The sequence below is a fragment of the Lissotriton vulgaris genome, chromosome 8 (genome assembly GCF_964263255.1).
Source record: "Lissotriton vulgaris chromosome 8, aLisVul1.2, whole genome shotgun sequence".
Lineage (NCBI taxonomy): Eukaryota > Metazoa > Chordata > Amphibia > Caudata > Salamandridae > Lissotriton > Lissotriton vulgaris.
In genome coordinates, this window is record NC_141696.1 from 13,636,610 (window position 1) to 13,653,552 (window position 16,943).

General features: G+C 45.4%; 1 protein-coding gene across 2 annotated transcripts in view; it reads right to left on the bottom strand.

Annotated features, from left to right (window-relative positions):
* The window catches only part of LOC147693228 (TRPM8 channel-associated factor 2-like), a 223,146-nt gene extending 218,359 nt beyond the window's left edge, over positions 1–4,787 (bottom strand). Inside the window, exon 1 of one of the 2 annotated variants that reach the window (XM_086933634.1) lies at positions 4,725–4,783. The gene's annotated coding sequence lies outside the window, so the exon portion shown is untranslated. Of the gene's footprint in view, positions 1–4,724 lie in introns of both variants that reach the window. The other variant, XM_086933635.1, reaches the window with a different exon arrangement.
* Between the last annotated feature and the right edge of the window lie 12,156 nt (positions 4,788–16,943).

Below are 16,943 nucleotides of genomic sequence, written 5' to 3' on the forward strand. Positions count from 1 at the left end.
TTAGGAAGGACCCCACAACCATCACCTCTCTCACTGATTGCTGTAATTCCAATTTTGTGGGTCGACTATATGTAAAGATAGAGTTACTTGTTTTACTAAAGGTATGTGAGGTTTCTGTTTTATTAATTGGGATGAGACGGAACAGAGTTGCGGAGCGGAGTTCACTGAGTTTTTTGTTCAACTGTGCAGAAGTCTGCCTACTCCTCCAACTTCGCCCACCCTTAGTGTCTGCACATTTATTTCCTTTTTAAGTATTTCTTTAGAGATTATTCTGGTATGTGATGTCTTTTAGTATGCTGGTTTCTTTATACAAAGAGTGCCATTGTTTGCCCAGTAGCATGAGGTGCTGGCATTTGAATGTGATAGGGTTTCTCAGCCCTCTCACCCACATGGTTTGTTTATCACTTGGTTAGCTGCATCAGCTGTTCTTGTCTTGTCAGCCATCAGCATTCATTTTTAGCGCAAACCCCAGCAAGCGAAGTGCTGGTGCTAAAGTGCCAGCATTGGCTGAAGGTGCTATACATGACATGGAACCACTCCTCGGCATTGTTTTAGAATTTTACAAAGGGCCTGATTTAGGGTTTGGTGGACCGGGTGCTTTGTCGCAAGTGCAATGGAGTCCATTTCCGGCCAAACTCTCAGTCACCTGCTTTATCTAGAATTGGACGGACCTTAACTTTTCATCTACTGACCCACTGTTGGCTCCGTTGACGAAAAACATCCTTCGAAGGCATGTTCAATTGGTGTTGTTGACGGAAGGACATTACCCCACTTTCATATTTAGCATAAATGGAGTATTTTATTTTGTGTCCATCACAGCAGAAAACAAAAAAATAATAATAGAAACACATAAAAGTCACCACCCCCATACCCTAAAAGGGAACTCCAGCTTTGGGAGTTTGTTTCTGGTCATCAAACCTGACAGCTGCCATCCACCTAACATTTTATACAGCTGTGATGGCTATCCCGTTTAATGTGCAGAGGTGGCCTCAAGCGCAAAGGTGATGTCCTCTGCCACCCTGATAGACAGAGTACCATCTGTCAAACTCCTAATCAGGCCTTAAATTGTATAATCCATTTCGGCTTTCAGCAAACTGCGTGTTTCACAGTTAAAACTAAAAGTCATTTCTGCTCATGTACTTTGTGAGACTTCAGTCATTCATTCAGCATCTGCGTTCACAAACCTTCCTGACACTGCTAATTCATCCAGAATCACACTTGCACATATCACATGCATGTGGAAAACCAGGTTGACCCTTCTCCCTCAGCCCTCCTAAAATCATGGAACGACCTGCCGCTACACATAAGAGCCCCCTCCTCACTTCTTGAATGCTGCACGAAGGTGAACATCTGGCTTTTCGAGCAGTCCCTCTAAACCCTAGACTCACATCTGCTCAGAACCAGAATACCCTCCCGGGTGATGACACACTCTACAAATCTGTATAACATAACATTGGTTAATCCAACGTAACATACCATAACATTCACCTCATCAATTAAAACAAGCAGTGGCAATGAAATCTGTTTTGTATTTTGTGGAGAGGAAAGTCTTATACCAAGCTTCACAGCACAACCGCGGAACAACATGGATATCATCGATGTAATCTTTCCTCACAGAACAGGTACAGCACAACAGTAGGAGAGCAGGCTTCCCTCTGTCATGGATTTAACCCAGATCTGTTGACTGGGTGTGAGTGTTTGATTGGTTCAAATGCTCCGTCCATCATCCCCTTTTCTACCGCTTTGTTGCCATAAGTGTGGCGGGGTATGCTCAGACGTGAGTCCCTTGATCACTTTGCCACTGGATTTAAGCCAGCCGGGCTGAAGACGGTTGGAATGCCTGAAACTGGTCCTAGGAAGCTTGATTCAGGTCCAGGGAAGACATGGCTTGGCAGTTCGGGCTGGACTGTTCCCATGAGGCACAGGGTCAGACTGATTTGCATATGGCCATGTCTGAACTGGGGTGGCAGAGTGGGCTAAAGAACGGTGATGGATTAAACCCAGATCTGTTGACTGGGTATGAGTGTTTGATTAGTACAGATGCTCCGTCCATCACCACCCCCTTTTGTACCCCTCTGTCACAGAGCACAGCAAGTGCATTCCTCCATTCCCTGGAGAATATATTCATCAGTTCAGATTAGTACAATCTTTCATTGATCAGGGAACATGCGCACTTAAGGCATGAGTGTCTTGTAGGTTACAGATAGATTCCGTCGCAGTGACATAACTCACTGAGAAGAATGGGTAGGTGGGTGAGTGAGTATGATAGGTTAGAAACCATTGTCACTTTGGTGATATTTCATGTCAGCATAGTGTCAGTACTGCTGCTGTTCTCGGGGGCCTGATGTTTATGCTGACGCTTTGTTATTTCCGCATATTGAGGACTATTCAGAACGTAGTAGGTCATTGTTGTATGGAGCATTTCAGCCACAATCTAAGTGACTGTGCTCTAGGCAGGCACACAGGTGCTAACCCCTATGACGGTTTGAACGCAGACCCACCAGGCACTGTGCAGCCCCGCCCGCAGTGTTGCACCTGTTCAATGCATTGAGGGCCACCACGGTTTAAAACTATACATGTCGCCACCCTTAGGAATCCTAAATAAAGGTGAATTATTGATGATGCACAAAAGGCTTTCAAAATGCAGATCTATGACATTGGCTGCATATATGCAATATACCTCAGATATCAATATACACAGGTGATCATGCTTAATTACTTACAGATATTGCAGCCATGACAAGAAGAAATACTAATTAAAGTATGCCAAAAATGCCTGCTGGTGAGTATCAAGATATGTCCATCAGGGTGTGCCAACCAGTCAGTGTGACAAGATTTGAAATTTAGTCAGTGCCAACAAAACATGTTTTCATTCGCTGTGACACCAATGCGCCAATTTACTAAGGCTTTGACCAGGTACAAAGTGACTCATATCAATAATACACACAAAAATAAGATGGACGGAATGTTGCACATTGTTAAACTTTCACTCTCAGTATAGAGATCTGGGCCTAAATACATAATTTCTTTGCTCACTCGCCCTTTTAGTATAGACCCATCTGTATGCAAACAGTCTTGACCCTGCTCCCCTTGGCAATAGTGCAGCCAAAACTGCTAGGCCACGTTTTGCCTCGACTGTAAACAAGAATCCTGGGACTGGTTTCGGGGCATCACCCCTCATCAGCCAGGCTAGCTTCATTCCAACGCCATTGTGAGCATGGGACCAAAATCCGGGCATAACGGTCCCACTTGGGGTGACTAAAACAGCACAAAAAGATGATGGACGGAATGCTGAACATTGTCAAACATTCACTCCCAGTACAGAGATCTGGGCCTAAATCCTTCATTGTTGTGTTCTCACTATTCCATTCCAGCTTAGACCGAGCCAAATGCAACTCACTCTTGACCTGGGGAACAGGTCAACATAGACATTGTTTTGTGCTTGAACGGGGACAACAACGGCGAGATCCACGCAAACACATATAGGTGTTTACACAAATTCCGATGTACTAAGGCAAGCAGACTTTGCATCAAAAACGAATGCCTAAACAAATAAATACAGTGACATGTGTCAGTTTCTTCAAACAAATATGCATTGCATGTGTGCTGTAGAGCACAGCTCACATCCACTGTGTGGAATTCACTGGGGTTTTCTAGGCATAGGCATGTGTGCTGGAAGGGTATGTATTCTGTACAAAACCTATAGACAGTGCTCACTCACCTCTGCACCATGGAGCAAGGCTTAGAGCTGCACAAGGCAGTCTTATTACAGCACCAGCACAGGGGAAGCAGCAGGCTCATGCTTGGGGCTCTGGCTCTGTGCTATATCTTCCCCCTTTCCCAATGAAGTGTGGACATTTTGGTGGCTGCACTGCGTTGCATGAAACAATTAGAAAATCTGGTCTTACGACTTCATCATCAGTGTGTGGTACCCAAATATTGCATTTAGAGTGAGGCAGCTTGGCATTGAGAAAGCCATGTGCCAGGATGATATTCCCATCCATGTCTATCAAGAAGAAACTGTCATTGACGTGGCTTCGTGACTTAAGGTCTGTTACAAGAAGACATGATGACAATTAGCGTGTGACAAGATATGGTTGTTAGTGTGTGTCATGATGTAGGACCATCAGTATGTGCTAAGGAGACATGGCTGTCAGTGTGTGGATGGACAACATGGTAGAGAGGGGCCACAAAACATGGCAGTAAGTGAGTCCACATAAAACACATTCTTTATTGTTTGGAAACAAAATGTGGTTGTAAGTGTGTGGCAACAGAGCAGGGAGGGTAGTGGAGCAACCAAGATATTGTCATAATAACGTAAACAAATCTATAATGGTGCAGCAAAATTACATACATGTCCTGTTCATCAGTATGCCAGCATGACATGCACATCATTGTGGCAACAAGGCACTCATACCAGTGTACCTACACAAGACTTGCACCACAGTGTTCCAAGAAGAAGTGCATGCACATCAGTGAGCCAATTACATAAGTGTACCCAAAGACATGACCATCTGTGTGTCAACAAGACATGCACATCAATGTGCCTAAAAGATTTGCACATCAGTGTGCTTAAACGACGTCCACCTCAGTGTAGCAACAAGAAATGCACATCATTGTGGCAACATGACAGGCACATTGGTGTGGCCACAAGACATGCGTGTACATTAGGGTGCCTAAAATCAATCAATCAATCATGTGGCTTGTTAAGCGTGACTACTTACCCGTTAGAGTCTCAAGGCGCGGGGGTGGGGGGGGTCTGCAGATCTGTTGCGAGGCACTGCCGCTCAGTCAAAGGGCCATGCACATCAGTGTGTTAACAAGACTAGCAATATTTGTATTCCTGCATGGAGGCTATTTACATAGGCACATAGCATGACCACACCACTGGTGCGCCTGCCTTCTCCCGTCTGCTCACGGACCGCGCAGAGCACCAACCCCCTGCCAGTTTCAGGTCAGAGCCACTCCCTCTTTTTACCTACTTGCGTGAGACTTTGTTGGCCTATAGGCATACAGGTGAGTCTTTCGTATGCACTAAAATTAATCAGCTCTCCTGCATTCATCCCCCAGAGCTTGTTGTTCTGGCTGTGGGTTATTGATAGGCAGGCTTAGGACTGCTCTTGAAGTTGCTGGTAACACCTTCAGGACACTTCCAACAGTTTGTATGTATCCTGTTTGCTCATTAACACTAGGTCCTTCATCAAACACAGGGTGGAATTCTCCTTACTTTGTGACACCTCTAATCCAGGACTAATTTTCATCACTGAAACATGGATGAATTCTGCTTCATTTCAGATTTTCTTGAACTCACTCCCCTGGGCTATTTCTCTTTTAGATTTGATTGGGCAGGTAAACGGGTAGGCGGTATAACCATTCTATACTGGTCCGAGTTCTTGGAAATCGGATCCCTATTGTGTACCTATTCTGTGGTGTGGCATTATTTACTGCCTGTTTACCGCCCAATCAGTCGTTCAGGGGCATATTTATATATCAACCTCCTGGCACACAGACTCCCTTCACTCAGAATTTAGGCTGTCTTTTTGAGGACAAATTTCTACGGAATGACTTTGCTAGCTTTGCAGATTCCAATTTTCCCCTTGAGGCCCATATTGACCCAGAAACTGCAGCTCTAATGCAAACTATGTCCACATTAGGTCTGTCACAGAGGGTGGAAGGTCCAACGCATCAGGTGGGGCACACCCTGACAGTATTTATTGTAGCAATTCTTCATTAGGTACTACATCCATCCTTCCCCTCTTCTGGTCTGACCACAGCACTGTCTTCTTTAAAATCTCCTATAGCCAGGCTGATCAAGTATCCTCGAGTGGTCCATCCTTGACCCTCTCCTGTGCTTGGCACAGGCTTAACTCTCACACCATGTACGGAGGACACACAAATCGCTTAGTCTTTGGCAACGGATGACAGGGGTGTGGAGTTATGTTTCTGTGACTGCATGACAGCGGTTGGACACTAGGGGGGCGTAATAAGACAACAGGGAGAGGTTTGGGGTGGGAGTGGGGTGGGGAGGGGGGAAGGGAAGATGGGGATGGAATGGACAAGGTGTCCCTTCCTTCACAGACACAATCTCCCTAAAACAATCGCCCCACATCGCATGTTGCAAGGGTGTCTGCGTCAGTGTATGGCAGGCAATTGTGTGCCAGTGCAGGAGAAGGCTTGGGGATGAAAAATATTATTGTAAATATGTCACATCCCTGTGCTTTGAAAGTGACTCAGTGCGGCTCAGCTAAATGTCTTATAGTGCCACACTGAGTCACTTTCTGTTAAATTTGCCGTGGATGTTGAAAAATGCCTTAAATAAAATTCCACAAAAACTGAAGTATTGGTGTTTGGTTCCCAGACGTCTTTCTGGTGGCCCTCCGAACTTGGTCTCCTTACTTCTCTGTTAGGTGTGCTAAAAATTGAAAAGTTTTCATAAAGAGTAAACTCTCCTACACTGACCAAGTTAATGCTGTGTCTTCCGCAGCTTTCTTTGTCTTGAAAATGATAAGGACATTTTTCCCCCTTTTACCAGGTCAGTTCCAGAAAACAGTTGTAACTTTGAGTTAAGTTTCATAGATTGATTGCTGTAACAACCTTTGTCTTAACTTCCACCAGCAGGTTCTCAGTAGGTTTTCAACAAGCTGCAAACCTTACAAAATGCAGCTGCCTGGTTGCTGTGTAAGGTCTACAAACATCAATCTGTGTTTAAAATGTATCTCTAAATTCACTAGCTACCTGTCAGGCAGAGGGTCACAGTTAAAACCCTGTGTATGGTATTGAAGATCCTGCAGGGGCGGGGCCCTGACTTCCGGAAGAAGAGTTTCACTTGTTATGCACCAAGTAAGTCTGTACATTCTGCATCTGGCAAACTGATGACAGTTCCCAGATTTGGATATGTGAGCTATCATCGGAAGCTAGAAGCTGTTTTCTGGGAGCTTCTAAAGCATGGAATGCTGTACCTTTACATTTTAAATCCCTTCCTAATCTTCTGGCATTCAGATAGGCACCAGCCATTGCTGACCCAATTCAAGAAGGATATCAAGACCTGGCTCTTCGACTGAACCCCTGCACCCAGACAGATCAGCAGCGCACCTCCCCCCCTCAGCGCCTTGAGACCCTCATGTGTGGGTAACCACGCTTTACAAACCCCTGATCGATTGATTGATTGATAGATGCTAAAACCCTAGCTCTTTTCAGCTTGTTAACAGTTTTTTGTCTTACTCTGCTTTCTCTACACAGTTAGCTCCATGACGCCTTTTGGGCAAGCGAGCGCTGTACAAACATCCTAACATAACATAACATCAGTGTGTCAACAAGACATGCACACCAGTGTATCTAAAAGATTTGAAAATCAGTGTGCCAAGAAGACAACCACATCAGGGTGCTAAGAAGACATGCACATCAGCATAACTAAAAGACAAGAACATCAGTGTGCCTAAAAGAAATGCATATCAGTGTGCTAAGAAGAGATGCACATCAGTGTGCTAAGAAGACATGCACATCAGTGTGCCTAAAAGAAATGCATGTCAGTGTGCTAGAAGAGATGCACATCAGTGTGCTAAGAAGACATGCACATCAGTGTGCCTAAAAGAAATGCATATAAGTGTGCTAAGAACACATGCACATCAGTGTGCCTAAAAGAAATGCATATCTGTGTGCTAAGAAGACATGCACATCAGTGTGCCTAAAGGAAATGCATATCAGTGTGCTAAGAAGATATGCACATCACTGTGCCTAAAAGAAATGCATATCAGTGTGCTAAGAAGATATGCACATCAGTGTGCCTAAAAGAAATGAATATCAGTGTGCTAAGAAGAGATGCACATCAGTGTGCCTAAAAGAAATGAGTGCTGCATTTGACACCGTCTCCCATTCCATCTTACTGTCCACCTTGGAGGCTGTTGGTGTCGGTGGTTCCGCCCTGGCCTGGATTGCTAATTTCCTTTCTGATCGCAAGTTCCAAGTTTTTTCTTCCACATCTGTTTCATCCATTCTCACCTCCACTCACGGTGTTCCCCAAGGGTCTATCCTTAGTCCCCTTTTCTTTAACCTGTATGTGAGGCCTCTTGCTTTTTTGGCGGAACAGGCTGGCCTCACAATTTATTCCTACGCTGATGACACTCAAGTCATCTATTCACTTTCCACCAATAAAAACCTCCCCTCCTCCTCTCTTCAATCCGGGCTGAAACAAATATCGGATTGGATGCTGAAGCACAAATTAAAATTAAACGGGGACAAAACAGAACTGCTCCTGTTTGGCCCAGACACTTCGCTCTGGGGCCCACACCATTGGCCACCGGAGATGGGCCCTCTACCCATTCCATCTGTGTCTGCTCGCAATCTTGGGGTTCTCTTCGACAACCAACTAACCTTCAAGCAACACACTGTGAAAGTCTCCGCCACCTGTACCACCATCATCAGGTGGCTGAGAAAGATCACGTGGATGCTGCCTGCGGACACCCTGAGGACCGTAGTCCAGGCTCTTGTCATCTCACGCCTGGACTATGGGAACATCCTTCTCTTGGGTGCCGCCAAGGAGGTAACCAGGAAGTACCAGGTGGTACAGAATATGGCAGTCCGCCTTATCTGTCACCTTCCTGCCAGATCCTCGGTCACTCACCATATGCGGAAATTGCACTGGTTGCGAATCGAGAACAGAGTTAATTTCAAAGCACTTTGCTATATGCACAAGATCATGACTGGTAGAGCCCCTCACTATCTCTCTGCTCTGGTGCAGCAATATATTCCCCCCCGTACACTCAGGTCCTCCACGCAGAATAAGTATAAGATTCCGCGCATCAACAGAGCCAAAATGGGAGGACGTTCGTTTTCCCTGCTGGCCCCTTCTATATGGAACTCTTTACCCCAATTTTTGCGTTCTGAATTGTGCTTTCTGACATTCCGTAAGGGAATTAAAACTTGGCTTTTCAATACCTAATTTTATGGTTTGACGCTCCTCCCACCCTTTATACCGTTCAGTTTGCCTTAGCGCCGGGAAACCTCCGGGTAGCTGCGCGCTTAACAAATGTAATTATATATATATATAAAGAAATGAATATCAGTGTGCTAAGAAGAGATGCACATCAGTGTGCCTAAAAGAAATGAATATCAGTGTGCTAAGAAGAGATGCACATCAGTGTGCCTAAAAGAAATGAATATCAGTGTGCTAAGAAGAGATGCACATCAGTGTGCCTAAAAGAAATGAATATCAGTGTGCTAAGAAGAGATGCACATCAGTGTGCCTAAAAGAAATGAATATCAGTGTGCTAAGAAGAGATGCACATCAGTGTGCCTAAAAGAAATGCATATCAGTGTGCTAAGAAGATATGCACATCAGTGTGCTAAGAAGACATGCACATCAGTGTGCCTAAATGAAATGCATATCAGTGTGCTAAGAAGACATGCACATCAGTGTGCCTAAAAGAAATGAATATCAGTGTGCTAAGAAGAGATGCACATCAGTGTGCCTAAAAGAAATGAATATCAGTGTGCTAAGAAGAGATGCACATCAGTGTGCCTAAAAGAAATGAATATCAGTGTGCTAAGAAGAGATGCACATCAGTGTGCCTAAAAGAAATGAATATCAGTGTGCTAAGAAGAGATGCACATCAGTGTGCCTAAAAGAAATGAATATCAGTGTGCTAAGAAGAGATGCACATCAGTGTGCCTAAAAGAAATGCATATCAGTGTGCTAAGAAGAGATGCACATCAGTGTGCCTAAAAGAAATGAATATCAGTGTGCTAAGAAGAGATGCACATCAGTGTGCTAAGAAGACATGCACATCAGTGTGCCTAAAAGAAATGAATATCAGTGTGCTAAGAAGAGATGCACATCAGTGTGCTAAGAAGAGATGCACATCAGTGTGCCTAAAAGAAATGAATATCAGTGTGCTAAGAAGAGATGCACATCAGTGTGCCTAAAAGAAATGCATATCAGTGTGCTAAGAAGAGATGCACATCAGTGTGCCTAAAAGAAATGAATATCAGTGTGCTAAGAAGAGATGCACATCAGTGTGCCTAAAAGAAATGAATATCAGTGTGCTAAGAAGAGATGCACATCAGTGTGCTAAGAAGACATGCACATCAGTGTGCCTAAAAGAAATGAATATCAGTGTGCTAAGAAGAGATGCACATTAGTGTGTTAAGAAGACATGCACATCAGTGTGCCTAAAAGAAATGCATATCAGTGTGCTAAGAAGAGATGCACATTAGTGTGTTAAGAAGACATGCACATCAGTGTGCCTAAAAGAAATGAATATCAGTGTGCTAAGAAGAGATGCACATCAGTGTGCCTAAAAGAAATGAATATCAGTGTGCTAAGAAGAGATGCACATCAGTGTGCCTAAAAGAAATGCATATCAGTGTGCTAAGAAGAGATGCACATCAGTGTGCCTAAAAGAAATGAATATCAGTGTGCTAAGAAGAGATGCACATCAGTGTGCTAAGAAGACATGCACATCAGTGTGCCTAAAAGAAATGAATATCAGTGTGCTAAGAAGAGATGCACATCAGTGTGCTAAGAAGAGATGCACATCAGTGTGCCTAAAAGAAATGAATATCAGTGTGCTAAGAAGAGATGCACATCAGTGTGCCTAAAAGAAATGCATATCAGTGTGCTAAGAAGAGATGCACATCAGTGTGCCTAAAAGAAATGAATATCAGTGTGCTAAGAAGAGATGCACATCAGTGTGCCTAAAAGAAATGAATATCAGTGTGCTAAGAAGAGATGCACATCAGTGTGCTAAGAAGACATGCACATCAGTGTGCCTAAAAGAAATGAATATCAGTGTGCTAAGAAGAGATGCACATTAGTGTGTTAAGAAGACATGCACATCAGTGTGCCTAAAAGAAATGCATATCAGTGTGCTAAGAAGAGATGCACATTAGTGTGTTAAGAAGACATGCACATCAGTGTGCCTAAAAGAAATGAATATCAGTGTGCTAAGAAGAGATGCACATCAGTGTGCCTAAAAGAAATGAATATCAGTGTGCTAAGAAGAGATGCACATCAGTGTGCCTAAAAGAAATGCATATCAGTGTGCTAAGAAGAGATGCACATCAGTGTGCCTAAAAGAAATGAATATCAGTGTGCTAAGAAGAGATGCACATCAGTGTGCTAAGAAGACATGCACATCAGTGTGCCTAAAAGAAATGAATATCAGTGTGCTAAGAAGAGATGCACATCAGTGTGCTAAGAAGAGATGCACATCAGTGTGCCTAAAAGAAATGAATATCAGTGTGCTAAGAAGAGATGCACATCAGTGTGCCTAAAAGAAATGCATATCAGTGTGCTAAGAAGAGATGCACATCAGTGTGCCTAAAAGAAATGAATATCAGTGTGCTAAGAAGAGATGCACATCAGTGTGCCTAAAAGAAATGAATATCAGTGTGCTAAGAAGAGATGCACATCAGTGTGCTAAGAAGACATGCACATCAGTGTGCCTAAAAGAAATGCATATCAGTGTGCTAAGAAGACATGGATATCAGAGTGCCTGAAATACATGCATATCAGTGTGCCTAGAAGATCAGGGGCTGAGCTACTGCATGACCACACTGCTTCAGCAAGGACAGATTTTCAGCTCAGGGGTTGGAAGTGTAAACTAACGGCTGAATGTATATTTAGGGAAATATGGATAGCTTTAGGCTGTGCTTGAACGAGCCTCGCGATCATGGCATCGTGAGAGACTGTACAAGACAAGTAATGTAAACATTCAAAAGGAGATTCTGCAAATGCTGGAGCATTCTCTTCTGATGTTTATTCTTAAAGTTTGTCTCACAGTATTAATTACAGAAGGAAAAGTAGAATGCATTTGAATGGCCTAGTCTAGCCCAGCAGAGGATGGGGGTGAGGACAGCATCCCAAACAGGGGTGGTGTATTGTCTGCACTCCTGCAACTGGAGGGGGTAGAACCAGGCACTGAAATGTGGAGAGAGAGGATACATTTGGAAACTCAATGAAGATTTTTGTTTAACAAAGAGATGCAGAATAGTCCATCCGAGCAAAGCCATTTGGTAAATGTCAGGGGTCAGGGGTGGGAGTGCAGCTTCTGTTTTTCAAGGTGAGGCAGTTTATAGGTCAGGCTTGTCTATTGACTGCCCCTGATCGCTGCTTCAGGAAGAACAGAGGGGCATATTATCAAACAGGGCGTTAAAAATGATGGCCGTTTTAGCTGTAGAAAACTCCCACTAAAGTGGCAATAATGGGCTTGATAATATGCCCCCATGTGAAGTCCTATAGCCCATGTTCTGGTGTTAACCTGGCCTTCTATTGGAATTCTCCAGGGCATATTATCAAGCCCATTATCGCTGCTTTAGCGGCAGCTTCCTACCGCTATAACAACAATAATTTTAAAGCCCTGCTTGATAATATGCCCCAAAGACAGCCAAGTGCAGAGATCTCACATTTCATTGTGCCTATGTTGTTGGTTCAAACTTGGTGCCAACCCTGGTGTTTACTGCTTTGTAAGGAGAGAGAGACACTAAAAAGTAAAATCATCCCACCGCAAAATCCTTTAATCCTGATGTATGAAACAGCTGAACTGGCTACAGCCAACCGGTAGGATCGATACGAGGCAGCTAAGGAGTGAGGCAGCAGTGCAAGGATCAGATATAAGTGAGAAAGGATTCATTTCATTAATCGTGGTGAGACAAGCTGGGCTGTCTTAGCACCACAGACAGAGGTGCTTGTACTAGATGGCTGGCACTACTGTGGAAAGGCCCACAAATAAGTTTATCCATTTGGTGGACAAACTACTTGAATGGTATGGACACCAAAACAACATTCAGTTTGTAATAAAGGTGTACATTAGCTGCATAATATCCATTTTATTATTTGTTTTGAAAGTAAGAGGTGGAAAACTCTGACTTCACAAAACTTAGCCAGTCTAAGTTCTTATACTGAAATTTTTGTATACTAGTATGTTAAATCTCTTGGCCAGCTTTGGGAATCCCTCTTTCATCTGGGTGAAAAGTTTAATGTGAGCAGTAACTGCAAAGATAAAAACCTGGGAATTCTTTCCACATTTCTCCCTTGAGGATTTTTCCAAAACACTGGGGGCCTTATTTATGAAGGCCTTGCGCCACCGGTGCGTCACTTTTTCCCATTTTAAAAGTGACGCACCGGCGGCGCAAGGCCTTCATAAATAAGGCCCTGGGTTTGAATGGCTCCTCATTGGCCAAACAGTCCCCTTACCAACGTGTCGATGGCTGGAAGAGAAGAGCACATTTAAATGGAGGGCACTGAAGTGAACTTACTGTTAAAAATATGATTTTGTAGTCATACAACCCCATGTACATACCCTATTTACCCTGATCTGCCCCCTAAGTGTGGGGGGGGGGAATGCCTACTAGTCACCATAGATGTTTATTTTAAATATAGAGTTAATGACAATGTAAATAGTTGATAAATATGAGCCCAGGCCTGGGATGAAATAGTGGAGTTTTTCCCATTGACAGACTGAAAGGGGCAATTGCAGGTGCCACAAAATGTTGAAGTGAGGATTAGCATAGGGTAAAAGATAGTTATACAGTGGGCGGTGGGGAAACAGCTTACACCAATTAAAGGGATCCCTGTTGAAGCATCACTGCAAACTATATTGTTAGCAGTGCTATTGTAATGCATGACCACGTTTTTATTTCAACCCTCCCACTTCATCTGGTTTGCTTATGTTATGACTTTACACATGGGATAGTAAGTGAGTTCTCAAACATGGCACAGACGTGTGCTTTGTGGCCTATTGGATCTCGCTATCTGACTCCAGTCAGAACCAGTTCGGTGGGGTCAGGGAGCACTCAGTTTTTGAGGAATGAGGGGGCCTGCTATCATTCACCCAGTATGAGGTGGAGCCATCATTCACCTTGCCAGGCACTGCCCTCCTTGGATCAAAGAGTCACCCCTCCCTATGCTCTAAATACTGATCTCTCTCTCCAGCCAGGTCTGACCCAGCTGTCCCTGCTGCTCCAACACCAGATGACCAATACACATACTCGCAACAGCCTGCAGCAAAGCTTTAGGCAAGAAAGGACCACGACTCCAGGAAAGACCTTTCTCAAAATGTGATACCTAAACGGTGCTTACTAAAAGGTGGCCTTCACTGGCATGAGCACAAACATACCAAACTCGAAGTTCCTATTTGGTTCCTAGGGCCGGATAGGGGGATAGAAAGTAATCCCTAACAAACAGGCTACACAGATGTAAACATTAGAGATATCCTTCCACACAGTCATTTATATACAGGGAGCCATCACGCTGTGGCACTGATTGACCGCGGCATGGCGCCCAGAACATCTACATCCAGCCAACATACTAGACAGGAAGAGTAAAAGGGGAAGGGAGACGAGTGCCAATGATGCCAGGTCTAACACGCGTCCCCTCCAGCTGAAATGTGGGGGAGAATTAACCATCCCCATGGAGGTTCTCTCGCTAAGGCGGAAAAATCTGGACAGGCCATCAGCATTGCTGTTTTCTGTACCAGGGCGGTGTTCCACAGTGAAATCTATACCCTGTAGGGAAATGGACCACCTTAACAACTTGGTCTTTTCTCCCCTCATCTGCATCAACCATCTTAGGGGCCTGTGGTCTGTCTGAACCCGGAAGTGAGTCCCAAACAGGTATGGTCTCAACTTCTTCAGGGCCCAGACCACAGTAAATGCCTCACGCTCAATTGCACTCCACATCTGTTCCCGGGGAAGTAACCTCCTACTTAGGAAGGCTACCAGTTGGTCTAATCCCTCCTCATTGATCTGTGACAGAACAGATCCTATACCATGCACTGAGGCGTCCGTTTAGACAACAAATTCCTTTGAAATGTTGGACGCCTGAAGCACGGGTGCTGTGCACATGGTAGTCTTTAGGGCATCAAAAGCTTTCTGACAGGTGTCAGTCCAATTAACCTTCTTTGGCTGTTTCTTACAAGTCAGCTCAGTCTAGGGCACAACAATGTTGCCATATCCCTTAACAAACCTCCAGTAGTACCCCGTAAGTCCTAAGAAGGCCCTCACCTGCGTCTGAGTCTTGGGGGTTTCCACACCAGGATAGTTTCATTTTTAGGCTGAAGGGGCGCCACCTGGCCGCTCCCCACCTTGTGCCCCAAATATACTACAGAAACCTGCCCAATCTGGCATTTAATGGCTTTGATTGTGAGGCCTGCTCTCAGCAGTGCCATAAAATACCTCCCAGAGGTGGTGCTGGTGGTCCTCCCAAGAGAAGATAAACAACGCAATGTCATCCAGGTAGGCGGCACTGAAGTCTTCCAGCCCAACCAACAGCCTGCTGACCAACCTCTGATTGGTGGCAGGGGCATTCTTCATTCCAAAGGGCATCTCCCGGAACTGGTAGTGCCCATCGGGGTGTAGAAAGCTGATCTCTCCTTTGCTCCCTCGATCAAGGCGATCTGCCAATACCCAGATGTCAAATCAAATGTGCTGAGCTATTTGGCTGCCCCCAACCAATCTATGAGCTCATCATCTCGGGGGATGGGGTGCGGGTCAGTCTTTGTGACTGAGTTGAGGACCCGATAGTCCACACAGAACCGAAATTCTGGGGTGGCACCAGGCGCAGCAGCTTTCGGAACCAGGACCACTCGGCTGGACCATGGGCTGCTCGAGGACTCAATCACCCCAAGAGCAAACATTTTAGTGACTTCCTCCCTAATGTAGGTCAGTCACTTGGTATGCTGTATGCTTAATGGGAGGATGGTCCCCTGTGTCCACATCATGGATACACCAATCAGTGACACTAGGCCCCAGGGAGAACAGATCACCAAACTATCCCAATAGTTGGTTACAATCACCCTGCTGCTCAGGAGTTAGTGCCGCGGGAGGACCACCCCTTCTACTGACCCATCTTGCTCCCTAGCACACAGGAGGTCAGGAAGGGACTCACTCTCCTCCTCCATCCCAGCACCTGTGGCCAGCAGCACGCCCACCTCAGACCTCTCAAAGTGGGGCTTCAAGCGGTTAACATGTAGGACCTACAAGGGGTTCCTGGGAGTCTACAAGTCCACCATGTAGGTAACAGAACTTTTGCACTCCACCACCTCAAAGGGACCGGTCCACCTATACTGGAGCACAGAGGGCTCCACTGGGGCAATGACCCAGACCTTCTGTCCAGCCTGAAACTCGATCTCTTCCTGTCTGGCTTCCAGGTTTTCCTCAGCAAGTTTCCTGAAACGCCAAGTCTGGATTCTGAAGGCCAGCATGTAGCTGAACACATCCTGGGGAGGTTTCCTGGGAGATTGCTCCCAGCCTTCTTTGACCAGACTCGGAGGCCCTCTGACCGGGTTTCCATAGAACAGATCAAAGAGACTGAATCCTAAGGACTTCTGTGGCACCTCATGGCAGGCAAACATCAGGCAAGGCAAAGGAATCTGCCACCTACACCTCATGGGCTCACCTAGGCCCATAATCATGCCAATCATGCCCTTAAGGGTCCGGTTGAATCTCTCAACCAGCCCATTACCCTGGTGGAGGTAAGGAGTGGTGAACTTATATGTTTCCACACACTCCTCCCACAGAGACTTCATGTATTTGGAGATGAAATTGGGTCCCCTATCGGACACCACCTCTCTGGGGAATCCCACGTGGGAGAAAATACCCATCAATGCCGTCCCACCACGGGAGCCATCACTGTCCTAAGCGGGATGGCCTCAGGGTACCGGGTGGCCTGTTCCACCAAGACCAGGATGAACCTGTTGCCCATGGCTGTCTTGGGATCCAGAGGCCTCACAATATCAATGCCTACTCTCTCCAAGAGGGTACTCACAACAGGGAAGGGTTGTAGTGGGGCCTTAATCTCCCCCCCCCCCATTCTTCCCACTTGCCTGGCAAGTCTCACACATCCTGCAGTGAGCATCTGAGCTCCTGCACATCTGGGGCCAATAGAAGTGGGTGACCAGCCTCTCAAATGTCTTGGTCTGGCCCAGATGTCCATCCAATGGCACATC